This window comes from Equus asinus, chromosome 13 (genome assembly GCF_041296235.1).
Source record: "Equus asinus isolate D_3611 breed Donkey chromosome 13, EquAss-T2T_v2, whole genome shotgun sequence".
In the NCBI taxonomy this organism is placed as follows: Eukaryota; Metazoa; Chordata; class Mammalia; order Perissodactyla; family Equidae; genus Equus; species Equus asinus.
Window position 1 is genome coordinate 35752503 of NC_091802.1, and position 13062 is coordinate 35765564.

Below are 13062 nucleotides of genomic sequence, written 5' to 3' on the forward strand. Positions count from 1 at the left end.
CCTAGTCTTGGCTGACCTTAGTCCTAGTCTTGGCTGATCTTAGTCCTGACCAGGGCAAATTCCCTAACTTCTCTGAGATGATGTTTGCCTGAATCAAATAGTTGGTGAAGTTCAATGAGTCTATGTACACTTTTGTTGTTGTTAGTGCCATCAAGCCGATTCTGACTCCTAGTGACCCTGTGGGCAGCAGAGCGGAGCCCTGCCCGGTCTTTTTGCTCCATCCCCTTGCCTTCCAGGGCTGTATCAGACAGTGCTCTGCTGCTCTTCATAGGGCTCTCATGGTCAGTTTTCCTAGAAGTGGGTGGCCAGGTCCTTCTATACGCCTGTCTAGTTTTAATTATTTAGTTATAAATCAAATGCATGTTCGCTGTGAAAAAGTGAAGATGGTACAGAAACATATCAGACACGTCCCGCACCTCCACCCACCATCGCCTCCAAAAATAACCACTTTAATGAGGTGAGTACCCTTCCAGAAATTGTCTGTGCCCACACAAAGATACCACAGGTGTGTTTAGATCTCACCTGGTTTCCACGGATGCCACAGCCTGCCTAATAGCTGTGGAATTCCCTGCCTTCCAAGACAAGACTCTGTCTTCTTAACACATTTTATTAGCTTGGCACCAAGAAAGGCTTATTTTTTTTTTTTATTAATGTATTCACTTTTTCTAGAAAATTCAAGAGATAAGGAAAACGTGTAGAGCTGGCTTGTGCAGGACCAAGAATCAATTATGCATATCTATTCCAAACTCGTCGTTAAGTGATGTCACATTGGTAGCTTGAAATTGGCCATGGTAGGAGTATTTACACCATAGAAACTGGCAAATGCTGCAAATCTGGGCTCCCCACATCCAGTTTTCCAGCACATCACTGGGTCTGGTGAAGAACATGCTTGAACAACTCAAGAGGATCAGCCAAATATCTCTACATAGTTTGATGAGCTCTATAGAGTCAGGTGAACTGGATTTGTAGGCTGTGTCCTTGTTGGTGAAAAATAACGGAACCCCCAGGCAGGGTCATGGAAACAGATGCCGGCAGAGAAGAGGGGACTCACGACTCCTCTACTCCTCCAGCCTGCTGTCCTGAAGTGGACACTTCTCATCTTTTAGATCTTGGTGGAAGATTGGTATAATCACGGCCCCAGTGAACCCCATCTTCTTGTGTCGATGTTCCTTTGCAATGTGATGTGGCCGCTCCCCCATCAAGAGGTCAAGTCTGTTTTTCCACCTCCTTGCATCTGGACTGGCCTCAGGTCTTTTTTTGACCAAGAGAATGTGGCAGAAATTGTGCAAATTCTAGAGCTTAGACCTAAAGGGTCCTCCAGTTCCTACTCACCCTCTCATCGCCTTGAGACCACCATACCTTGATGAAGTTTACCGAGTCTACTGGAGGAAGAGAGGCCACTCGGAGGGTTGACAGCCAGCACCAACTGCCAGACATGCGAATGGGGCTGTGTTGGACCCTCTAGCCTGTCAGATCACGTGAGTGATCGCAAGTGAGACTGTCAGAATGGCCCAAGTAGCCAACCTACAGCATTGTGGGACATAATAAATCACTGTGGTAAGCCACTAGGTTTTGCTGTGGTTTGTTACACAGCAATAGCTGACTGAAACAACCACAAGATCTAGAGAATACAACAGGGCCTGGAAAGCTGGCTGCCCCTCCCTGCTGTAAAGAAATCCCCACTAGAGTTGGCAGGTGGGCAGGATTTACTTAAGGTGTCATTCCTCCCAGGGGCGCATGCACCTTCAGAGGAATAAAGTTCTCACAGAGGGATTGCAGGCCCTTATCAAGGGCATATCTATGGCCAGGGACCCTCCTTTCTGCTCTTCAGAGGCCTCATCCTGGTTGCTTCCTTCAGTGGCTCCCAGCCCACCTGTTATAGGTCTACCTTTCCCAGGGGAGGAGGGGATAGGCAGATCTAATTCAGAGGAGACTGAGCTGGTTGATAATGCAGAGGAAATTTTGAGACTCTTAGCCACATCTAACCTTCTTGATAGCCAAACAAAACAAAACAATCCCAAACCCCAAAAGAGTACAGGAGGAAAAAAATAAAATAAGGATTCTAAAGACGATAAAATGTTGGGTCACCCATCTAGGTCATGCATTATATATGGCGGTTACATAAAGACAGTAAAAAGTTGTGTGGACTCCAGAGAGTTTGACCTCTTCTGAGGTCTTTACATTGTTCTGAAAGTTTTTGTTTGTATCCATTTCCCTGACTAGACTGTAAGCCTCTTGAGAGCAGGAATCGTGAATCACTCATCTTTATGACTGAGAGCCTAGCGCGGGGCTTTGCACAGAGCAATGCATGCTGTTGAATTGAAGTACAAATTCAAGCCCCAAGAGCAGGGTGGGGAACACTGAAGCCAACAGGTCCCACGGTGTTGAAATGTTGAAGGGCTTGACACGTCTGCAGAGGAGCCGAGAGAGCAGGAGTCTGAGCCCATGGAAGCAGCTGCAGGCCTGGCCACACGGGCACTTGCCTTCCCAACTCACCTTGGGCAAAAGGTCTCGCCCTCACCTGGGACACTGGTAACTTCAAGGTGAGGCTGCAAATCCTCGGACCGCGGTGGCACCTTGAGCTCCCTTACTCCCTGACCTCGACCTCGTTCAGAGAAAGGCGACTTCGCCTGGCTTTGGGCAAGGTGGAACCTGTTTGTGCCCCAGAGCAGGCGCCCTGGAGTTGTGGCTTTCAACCTCTCATTTGTCCTGAGGCAAAGCCGATAGTGCCAAAGAAACAATGGAAAGAGGTACATCCCAGGGACCCTCCCCAAGACACTTGTCAACAGCTCCAGTCAACTTGTGATTCTCACTGATGGGCACCTGCCCTCTCACTCCTCCTTCTGGCCTCCACCCCTCGGGCTTGAGTGCTTCAGGGGCTCCCAGGCACCTCTCTGGGTGAATGTGGCAGCCCCAAGTGCCTCTCCCCCTTTCAACTACTCTATCTGTGCTATGTCTGGGGACAGAGCCAGGAAAAGGGATCCATTGAGCCCAATTGACCTGACAGCCCCTTGTCACCTCATTACCATCCCAAAGCTTACTGTCCAGCACTTGGGGACATTGTTCCCTGCCTCCAGAAGGAAGGAGAGCAGGGAAGGAGGGACAGAAACAGAAGGGAGTTGGGGAAAGATTGCCTAACAACCTTCCCAGCTTCCGCCATCACCTACAGAATAAAGTTCAAATTCTTTTTTGGTATGCAGAGCTCTTCCCAGGCTGGGCTCGCCCACAATTGCAGCCTTATCTCTGCCTCTCCCGACTCTGACCTGACAACCACAGGAGTTACGTCAGGCGTCTGCAGCTTCTGAGTCTGGAATGTCCTTTCTCCTCCCTGCCCATGAAGCCATACCCACTCTTCAAGGCCTCCTTCTGCTCGAGATGCCTCCTCCACCACCCGGGGAAAGACAGTCCCACCATGCCCCAATGGCAGCTGCTGCCTTATCACCATCTGTCTGGTAACACAGCAGGATCACTCACTCACTCACTCACTCACTCATTACTCCATTCATTCATTCACTCAACAAGCATTCATTGAGTACGTGTATGAATCAAGCTCTGTGCTTGTTTCCAAGTGTACCACAGGGAACAAAATAGAGTTCCTACCCTTATGGATCTTACAGCTGTTGAGGATATAACTGCCTAGGAGTTATGGGAGTAAAGAGCAAGAGTTTGTTCCCCCAGGGTTGGGACAGCTTCTCCTGAAGAAGTGAAGTAACAGCTGAAAGCTAAGCAGAGGTTCATGAGGTCAAGGAGGCAGGTGAGAGGCCCCAAGCAGAAGGACTAGCAGGGAGCAAAACCTTCAAGTAGGAGGGGACCTGGCATATTTGAGGAAGTAAAAGACAGAGGATGAAGTTGTGCAAGCTCCGGGCTGTGGCTACATGGGCCTTGTAGACCACAACGAGGGTTTTGATCCTCCTGCTGAGAGAAATGGGAGGCGCTGATGGGTTTGCCCTGGTTGGGGTGGGGGGATGGGAACATGACTGATTTGCATTTTATAAAGATCCATCCCTCAGCTGTGGGGTGGAGAACGGGTTAGCAAGGGGGGCAGCAGTGAAGGCAGGAGAGCCAGCGGGGGGCTGGTGCAGTGGCCCAGGGAAGAGGTGTCTGTGGCCTGGATAGTGGTGGATGGACTAGATCAACAGGTACGAGGTCAGACTGATGTGCTCAGTAGCAAGTTGGAAATAGGGAGGAGGTGAGAAAAGGGGGCGTCCAAGATGGCTCCTCAGTTTCTGGTTTGGGAAGTGTCTGTTGCTTCCACTAGCCTGGGGCGCATTCAGTCTTACAAGCCCCTGCACCCAGCACAGCATCTTGCAAAGAGCTGTGGAAGGGAAATCCAGATGCCGGGGACAAACAGGCAAACTCTCTCTATTAGGGAATATGTGAGGTGTTAAATTAAAGCCATTTTAGCCAGACCATTTACAGAATTCTTGTTACAAAAAGGTATTTGCATTTTAAGGCACCAAAATCAGATCTCTTCCAAAGTGATAAATTAATGCTTTTGGAATGTAGGCATAAGTGGGGTGTGAGCATTCTGTTCTCATTTTTACAAGATAAGTTTGAACGAAAGGAAGTTTCTGGAGGCAAACACTATGTAACCCCTTTTTCCTATGCACCAAATTTTCTACTTTTAATAAAGATGAGATGATTCAATATTTTTGTGTGGCTTGCTTATCTTCTCAGTATGTCATAGTCAAATGGAAGCATGATTTAGGGTCTTGGTGAAGCCACAGTCTGCGGAGCCAGATCATCGGGGTTCCACTGCCAGCTCTGCCACTTACCAGCTGTGTGATCTTAGATGAATGACTTACCCCATTGTGCCTCAGTTCCCTCATCTGTGAAAGAGCACAAATTATGGTATCTTCCTCATGGGGTCTCTGTGAGGATTAAATAGATGTAAAGCTCGGAGAACAATGTCTGATACATATTATACTCATCAGTATGGACCCATCTCATCAACAGCTGAAAAGTACAAGATGTATCAAAATTACTCAACTATCCTTTATTGCTGGAAGTTGCTTCCATTTCTGTTGCAATTCTAAGCTCTAAGTATCTTTAAAGTATCTTTAAAGATATATCTTTCTGCACACATGTGGCCATTTTTGTCCTCACTACAAAATTGCATCAATGTTCACTCCCACCCTCATACTTAACCAATTTGAATCCCTATTAGAGGGCCTTTCCCCCACTCTTTTATCAACGCTAACAATTAGCAATTTTTAGCAAGTTTTATCAAGCCAAAATAAAATATCTCATCACTTTCATTTTGTTTCTCATGTTATTAGTGAGATAGAGGGTCATTTTATGTGTTTATTAATAAATTGGTTTTTTTTTTCTTCAGTGAATTGATTCCATTTTACTGTTGGTCAGTTTCCATTGGGTTTACAGATCTTTCAGTTGTTGATTTGTAGAAATTCTTTACATATTATAGACATTAATCTTTTGTTCTTTGCTTAAGTTGTAAATAATTTCTCTTAGCTGGCCTCTTGTCTTTTAATGTTTATGATTTCTTTACTTATACCAAAGATTTAAATGTTTATCTGTTAAACTGTTTATAAACAGATAAAACTTTATCTATAGTCTGTTAATCTTTTTTTTTTTTTTTATAGCTTTTAGGATTAGGGCCTTCCTTAAAAAGGCCTACCCCAACTCAAGATTTAAAAAATATGTTTTTATATTTATCTCTTGTTGTAGGCCTTAAAATGCTTTGATCTTTAAGCCACTTGGAATTTTTGTGTATGTTGTGAGATAACTTCTTCCCCCTAAAATTGATAACCAGTTGTCCCGATGCCGTTATCCCCCATAAATTGTAATTGCCATGATTATTATAAACTAAATTCCTGTTTATATGGGATGTACTTCAGGATCCTTTTCTGTTTCCTCACCCATTTGCTTATTCCTACATCAATTCCATGTTTTTTATTATTCTGTCTTTGATATCTTTGTTGTATGTCTTGACATATAGTAGGAGGTGTTTGTCTCATTATTATTCTATTTCAAAATGTTCTTGGTTATTCTCGTATATTTGCTCTTCCAGATGAATTTTAGAATCAGCATATCCATAAAAAGTCCTGCTGGAATGTTGATAGAGATTAATTTGGAGGAGAATTAATATCTTTTTAATACTGAGTCTTTTCATCCAGGGATAAGCTGTTTCTCTGCATATTCAATATTTGGATGTCCTTCAATAAAGTTTCATAGTTTTCTTCATAATAAATCCTCTATATTTTTTAATAATTTGCTCCTAAGTGCCTTATGGTTTTTATTATTAATGTAAATTATATTCTTGTTTCCATTATATTTCCTAATTGATTATCACTGTTGTATAGAAAAGCTATTGATTTTCTTTGTATGTTTATTTTCTAATTTATCACCTTGTTAAACTATTTCATAAGCCACAATCATTTTTTAAGGCGTTGGTTTTGGACGTTCTGTATGAATAGTCATATCATCTGTAAATAATGCCATTTGTCCCTTCTCTGTCGATGTATGCCTCTTACTTGCTTTTCACACTTTATTACAATGACTAGGTACTCCAGGCTTGTTGAATAATAACAATGGTATCAACTCTCTTTGTCTCAATCCTGCCATTAAAGAAAATGCTTCCAATACTTCACTATTAAGTATAACATTTGCTATAGGTTTCTGATGGAGATTTAATCAAGTTAAGGATGTTTCCTTCTCTACTTCACTTAAAAGATTTTGCAGGTTTTTCCAAATCTTCAAAGGGTATTGGATTTTATCAAATGCTTTTTTTTGTATCAATTGAAATGATCATTTTTCATACATCTTGGGTGTGTTAATGTAGCAAATTGTATTAACAAGTATCCTGATGTTGAACCATCCTTGCCCTACTTTTAATACGCTGATTCAGTTTGCTAAAATTTCATTTAGGATTTTTAAAATCTGTGTTTATAAGCAACTTTAGCCTTTGGGTTCCTTTTGTTGTTGTTGTTCTATGCTTGTCCACTTTGGCATCAGCATTATGCCAGCTTCACGGAACAAGTTTGTAAGGTCTTATCATAAAACCACTCTAGCCTCATTTCTTTTCTGCGGGTAGATCTTAAACTAATTTTTTTCCATTGTAGGAGATCTATTTAGGTTTAATACTATTTCTTAACTCAATTGAGATAATTTATACTTTCCCTGAGAGAAAATCGTAAATTTAATCCAGATCTAATCCACTTGTGCATAGTATTCTCTTAATTCTTAAATAACTTCTGTTTCTATAATCATGTTCTCTTCTTCTTTCTGAAATTGTCAGTTTGAGTCCTTTTCCCTTAATCTGACTTGTAAAAATGTTACCTGTTTTATTGGTCAATCATCAGCTTTTGCTTTTAGATATCTGATGTTATTCCAACAATTTCAGTTTTATTAGTTCCTTTTATATATATATATATTTGTGTGTGTGTGTGTGTGTGTGCAAGGAAGATTGGCCCTGAGCTAACATCTGTTGCCAATCTTCCTCTTTTTGCTTAAGGAAGATTGTCACTGAGCTAACATCTATGTTAATCTTCCTCTATTTTATGTGGGATGCAGCCAGAGTCTGGCTTGATGAGTGGTACTAGGTCTGTGCCTGGGATGGGAGCCTGCAGACCCTGGGCCACCGAAACGGAGTGTGCGAACTTAACCACTATGCCACCAGGCTGGACCGCATATCTTTATTAATTCTTATGTTCTACTTCATTTAGGTCTACTCGGCTTCTCTTTTTCTAGCATCCTGAGTTGACTGCTTATATAACTTAGCTTCAGTTTTTCTTATTTTCTAATAAATGTGTTTAAGGTAATAAATTTTCCTCCAATGATCCTTTTATCTGTCTTCTATAGAATTTGGAATATAGTGTCCACATTGTCATTATTCTAAAGTAATCTGGTGTTTCCGTTTTGATTTCCTATTTAACTACAAATTACGTGAAATTTCAGTTTGATTTCCTCTTTAACGTAAGAACTATTTCAAAAAGTGCTTTAAAACTGCAAGTAAGTAGATTTTTTGTTATGTTTGTTGTTAATTTTTGGTGTTGAGGTTCTGTGGACAGTTTGGGTCATAAGGTTTCCGCTTTGGGGAATTTACAGAAATTTTCATTGTGATATATGACACAGGCAATTTTAAACTATTCCATGGACATTTAAAAAAAATGTCTATCTTTGGAAAGTCCTACAAGAACACAGATATCTATTCAAGCAAGCTTATTATCCAAATGTTTACTTTTCATCTAATTAATATATCAATTTTTTCCTGTGATTTAATTATTTCCTTCTGGTTGTTCTCTCCATTCTTAACTTCTGGCATTCCTGTTTTGCTCAATATCAAATCTCCTGGAGCTATTCTACATGTCATTTAACATTTTTTCCTATTAACCATATTGAGGAAAGAAGGACAATGATTTAACTCTAGAATTCAAATGCCACCGAGCATGTGAAATCATCTGGTGATTCATTGTTTAAGTACTGCCTAAACGATAAAGTTCGACAGGTTAAAAAAACAGTACATATTGGGAAAAGCACATTAGGATGCAAATTGTCAAGTCACAGAATGCTGAATTTTATAAAACTTGAACAGTCAATTCAGCCAAATATTTACTAAGCATTCTGTGAGTGGCACAGGCACAAGACGGCAGAAGCCTCTCATGGCACCACAGATCTCCTGGAGAGACGGGACGGACACCCATGTGATATAGTTAAGTAACAAAATAGGCAGCACAGCTTTCATGCCAAATGAATGGCCCAGGCAGTGAGTGCTACAGCAGTCCAGGGAGTGGGGAGATGAGGGGTGTGGACACAGGATCCTCTGTGTAGAAACCTAACCCCGACTGGCTTTAGCCAAAAAGGAACTTATTATTAGCTCATGAGTATTGATACCTCTCAGGCATCACTTCAGCTTCTCCTGGCCTCACCTCACCTTCCATCTGCTGCTGCTGTGACCGGATCTGCACAGGCCCCCACTAGCTTCACATGGGCATCATTTGACAGCTCTTCACCTCACACTGTCACTTGCCTCCTGCCTCAGGACTTCCCAGTTGACACTGAGGTGCAAGACCCCATTTGGCTTCCAACATCCAATACCCAGAAACTGGGAGAGTTAACATCCCATGATGTGAATCTTTTAATCAGTGGGAGACAAGAACCAGTCAATAAACTCTTCACCCTGCCTTTCCTCAGATGGACTGTCCTGTGGTTTCTTGGAGGACTAGCCCATGGGGTCAAACAACTGTACTTCGAGTAGCCAGCTCAGTAATGCAAAATTGGATTGGTTCTCCCTCCTTCACTCTTTAATTCCCTTCATCCCTCGCTCCTGCTGTGGGGCTTTTACTCCTTATTAAAGTGGGAGCGCAGAGCCCTTGGCTCAGGTTCTGCTCTTTTGGGGACCCATGCTTAGACATCCTATAGCTGAAAGCCCGGTAGAGGTGATGCAGGGGCTCAAAGGATGTTTCTAGGACTTGTGTTTTCCCCATGTTTTGCCTGGGTTAGCTGCATTCTCCCACAGGCTCTCTCCCTGCGGTACTAAGATGGCCCTAGGAGCCTCAAAAATGGATGCTTCCAGGTTCATATGTCACAGGAAAGAGTCCTTACCCTCAAGGCCTCAAACAGAAGGAAGTCCCAGAATTGAAAGTTATTGGCTCTGATTGGCCTGCTTAGGTCCGTGGCCATCCCTGAGCCCATCAGAGTTGCCAGGAGAACGCCATGTTCTAGTTGTCCTCAGCCTGGACGTCGGGTCCCAAAGGAAGCACATGGATGGAGAGTGGGAGAGAGATGGATGCACAAACAAAAGTCAGGACTGTCGCTGGAGGAAAGGGGAATGGATATTGTCTAAAGTGACGACAAATACCCAGCACAGACAGAAAAGGTAGCGGTAGGAGAAAGCAACCTTCCTGGAGCCCCAGGAGAATTTCCCACAGAAAGTTTTTAGCTTTTCCAGAAATCAAAAGCTTTGGGTTTACGCCTTCCCATGGAATTGTTTCCTTTTCTTTTGTTCCAAGGTGAGTAGAAATATTGGTCTACAGGCAAGGTCTATTTCCTCCCTAAAAGACAGAGGATTTCATCTCCAAAATGACTGAACAATTGCAGAATGCTCTGCTAAGTGATAAAGGCAATTGAACACATTGACAGGGCAATTCCTGTGTGCCAAGCTCTGTACCAGGCTCTGGGGTTCAGAGCTAAAGAAACTATGTTCCAATCAGAGCTCCAACAATGTCATTTCCCTACTGAAAAATCACTCAACATCTTCCCATCTATTGAAGGCAAAATTCCCAGTTTCCTAACCTAAGGCCCTCAGCAATCCGGCTTCTGCCCACCCAGCCCACTCTCTAGAGTCTCACTTTAACCCCTAAACCAGCCACTCTGAACCACTTACCCTTTCTCGAATATTCTATGTTCTTTCATTGGATTAGGCAACTGCAGGGCAAAGCCATCAGTCCGTCAATGTTGACTGACTGCAAGACACTAGTGCAAAGATATAAAAAAGCATGAGACATAGTTCCTGCCCTAAATAGGCTTGGAATCAACCCAGTATAGGAAAGAGGACATGAACACCTGGAAAGCCAGATAACCTAAGAATTAAATAACAATCTAAAACACCAAGGCATGAGATTCTGAGAAACATTTTGAAGGTGAGAATGACAGAGATGGGAACACTATATATGAGAGAAGAGAGTGTGTTAATAATACTTGTTTATAGTTTAAAAGCAATTTCACATATTTTCTTACTTGAGCTGAATCAAATTTGCGTTGGATATACACAGCAAAGGAGGAGGAGGGGAAAGCAGAGCTTGGGAGAGGAGAGGGAAGGAGAGAAGGAGGGAGAAAGGAAGGAAGGAAGAAAATGTTAACATCTATGTAGGGTTTTACAGTTCGCAAAGCATTTTCACGGGCATTGTCTCATTTGATTCTCTACACGGCTGGGAGAGTAATTATTGCTTCTATTTGTTACATGAGGCCTGAGACCCAGCACAGCCATACCCAGCTAATATCTGGCAGAGCAGGACTCAAACACAAACCCTCTAATTTCCAGTCCATGATTTTTCTACTACGCTCAACTCCAGATGAGAAAGTTAGGAAATGGGAGCCACATTGGGTACATCTTAACATCAATGCAAGAATGTGCAAAGTCAAAAAGGAATGTTTCAAGTAGTTACCAGCAAAGAGTGCAAAATGGAGCAGAAAGACCAAGGAGAAAGATAACTGAGTAAAGATCATCAGAACTGTTTTGTTTTTGCCCCCCTCCCCTTTCTTTTTTAAGCATTCATTGATCACCTCTGAGTCATGCTGAATGTTAAAAAGTTAAACAATAGATCGGAAATCAAGGTTCTAGGCAGGGAAATCACATGTTTAAAAGTTCGGGAAAGTTCTAGAGTGAAACTTCAGATCGGACCAGTGTTCAGCCACCGATTTGGCAATCAATATGCAAGATGCTTACACAAATTGAAGACAAAAACGCAAAGACCTCTCATAGAAATGTGGAGAAAAGGCATTGATAGAAAATTCATTGAAAGGGTAATTCAAGGAGCTGATAAACACGTGAAAACATGTTCATCCTACATATAATCAAAGAAATGCAAGCTAAAACAACAGAGGCCATTTTACCTCACAAATTAGGCAAAGAATAAAAAAGCAGAAAAAGAGCAGAAAAAAAAAAATCTTAGTGGGCAATGCTGGCTGGGATGTAGTCAGGCAGACATGATTATACCCTAGGAGTGTAAAATAGTATGATCTTTCTGGAAAGTGGATTGTCATTATACATTAAGGATCTTAATAAACATCCTTTCTGTTTGATCTGGTAAATTGACTTATGGAACTATCCCGAGGAAAAATCAGAGATGTAATTAAAGATACATGTAAAAATCTTTGTTAAGGGGCTGGCCCCGTGGCCGAGTGGTTAAGTTTGCGCGCTCTGCTGCAGGCGGCCCAGTGTTTCGTTAGTTCGAATCCTGGGCGCGGACATGGCACTGCTCATCAGACCACGCTGAGGCAGCGTCCCACATGCCACAACTAGAAGAACCCACAATGAAGAATACACAACTATGTACCGGGGGGCTTTGGGGAGAAAAAGGAAAAAATAAAATCTTTAAAAAAAAAAAAAAATCTTTGTTAAACATGCTTGTGTTTAATACAGAAAAATTCTCAACAACCTACATGCCAAGTGATGATGAAGTAAATTATTCTAAATCACAGAATACAGTCATTAAAAATGATGATTATGACAATGCTTAGTGCCAGAGGAGAATAGGAACAATGTAATGCTAAGTGAACTGCAGGATACAGAAGTGCATATGCAGTAGAAACTCATTCAGAAAGAAACGGGGCAGGACGCTGACAACGGTTATCACTACGTGGAGAGATTAAAGATGATTGCTATTTTCTTCTTTATTTCTGTTTTCCAAATTTTCTACGATGAGCATTTCCAGGTTTTACAATGAGAAAGAAGCCCTGATATTTTAGACTAGAAAAATTTAATTTTGTTTTGTTAAGAATCAAGTTCAGATTTCCTTAAAAGATGTTAAATTGATGTTTTTGTTGAGAATACGTTCAGCTGTAAGTCTTGGAGCACTTACCATGGTTTAAAAAGTAGACTAGCCCTAGACAGTTATTAACTTTGACAGAACCCTTATCTCTGTGATTGTCTTGCGCTCTCTTCATGATTATAAGAAGGCTGCTGCAGCTCCTGCCATCAGATCCATGTTAAAGCAGGAAAAATGTGGAAGTGTCCCAGTGGTGACCTTAAAAAACGATCCCAAAATCTTTGACATTCCTCCCTTGAGAGCTTGGAGTCTATGTGCTTTCCTCTTGAATCTAGGCAGGATTATGATTACTTTGACCCATAGAGTATGGCAGAAGTGGTGTTTTGTGACTTCTGAGGCTGGGTCATAAAAGGTCACGCAGCTTACAGGTGGCTCCCTTAGAGTGTTCATTCTCCAGAAACTCCTTCTTGGGTTGCTTCTCCTCAGAACCAGGTGCCATGCTATGGCTTGATGCTCAAGCCATAGGGAGAGTTCAGAGGCCATGTGTAGATGCTCCAATCAACAGTGCCGACTGAGCCCAGCTTTTGGGTCATCCCAGCCCGGGTGCTAGACA

The 13062-nt window shown here is 42.3% G+C and overlaps 1 long non-coding RNA gene across 1 annotated transcript; it reads right to left on the minus strand.

Annotated features, from left to right (window-relative positions):
• Nucleotides 1-690: 690 nt before the first annotated feature.
• LOC139039975 (uncharacterized) lies at nucleotides 691-10429 on the minus strand. Its single transcript, XR_011493517.1, has 3 exons — nucleotides 10346-10429; nucleotides 9565-9695; nucleotides 691-4956 (listed from the first exon to the last, which is right to left on the minus strand). It is a non-coding gene; the product is annotated as an uncharacterized lncRNA (long non-coding RNA).
• Between the last annotated feature and the right edge of the window lie 2633 nt (nucleotides 10430-13062).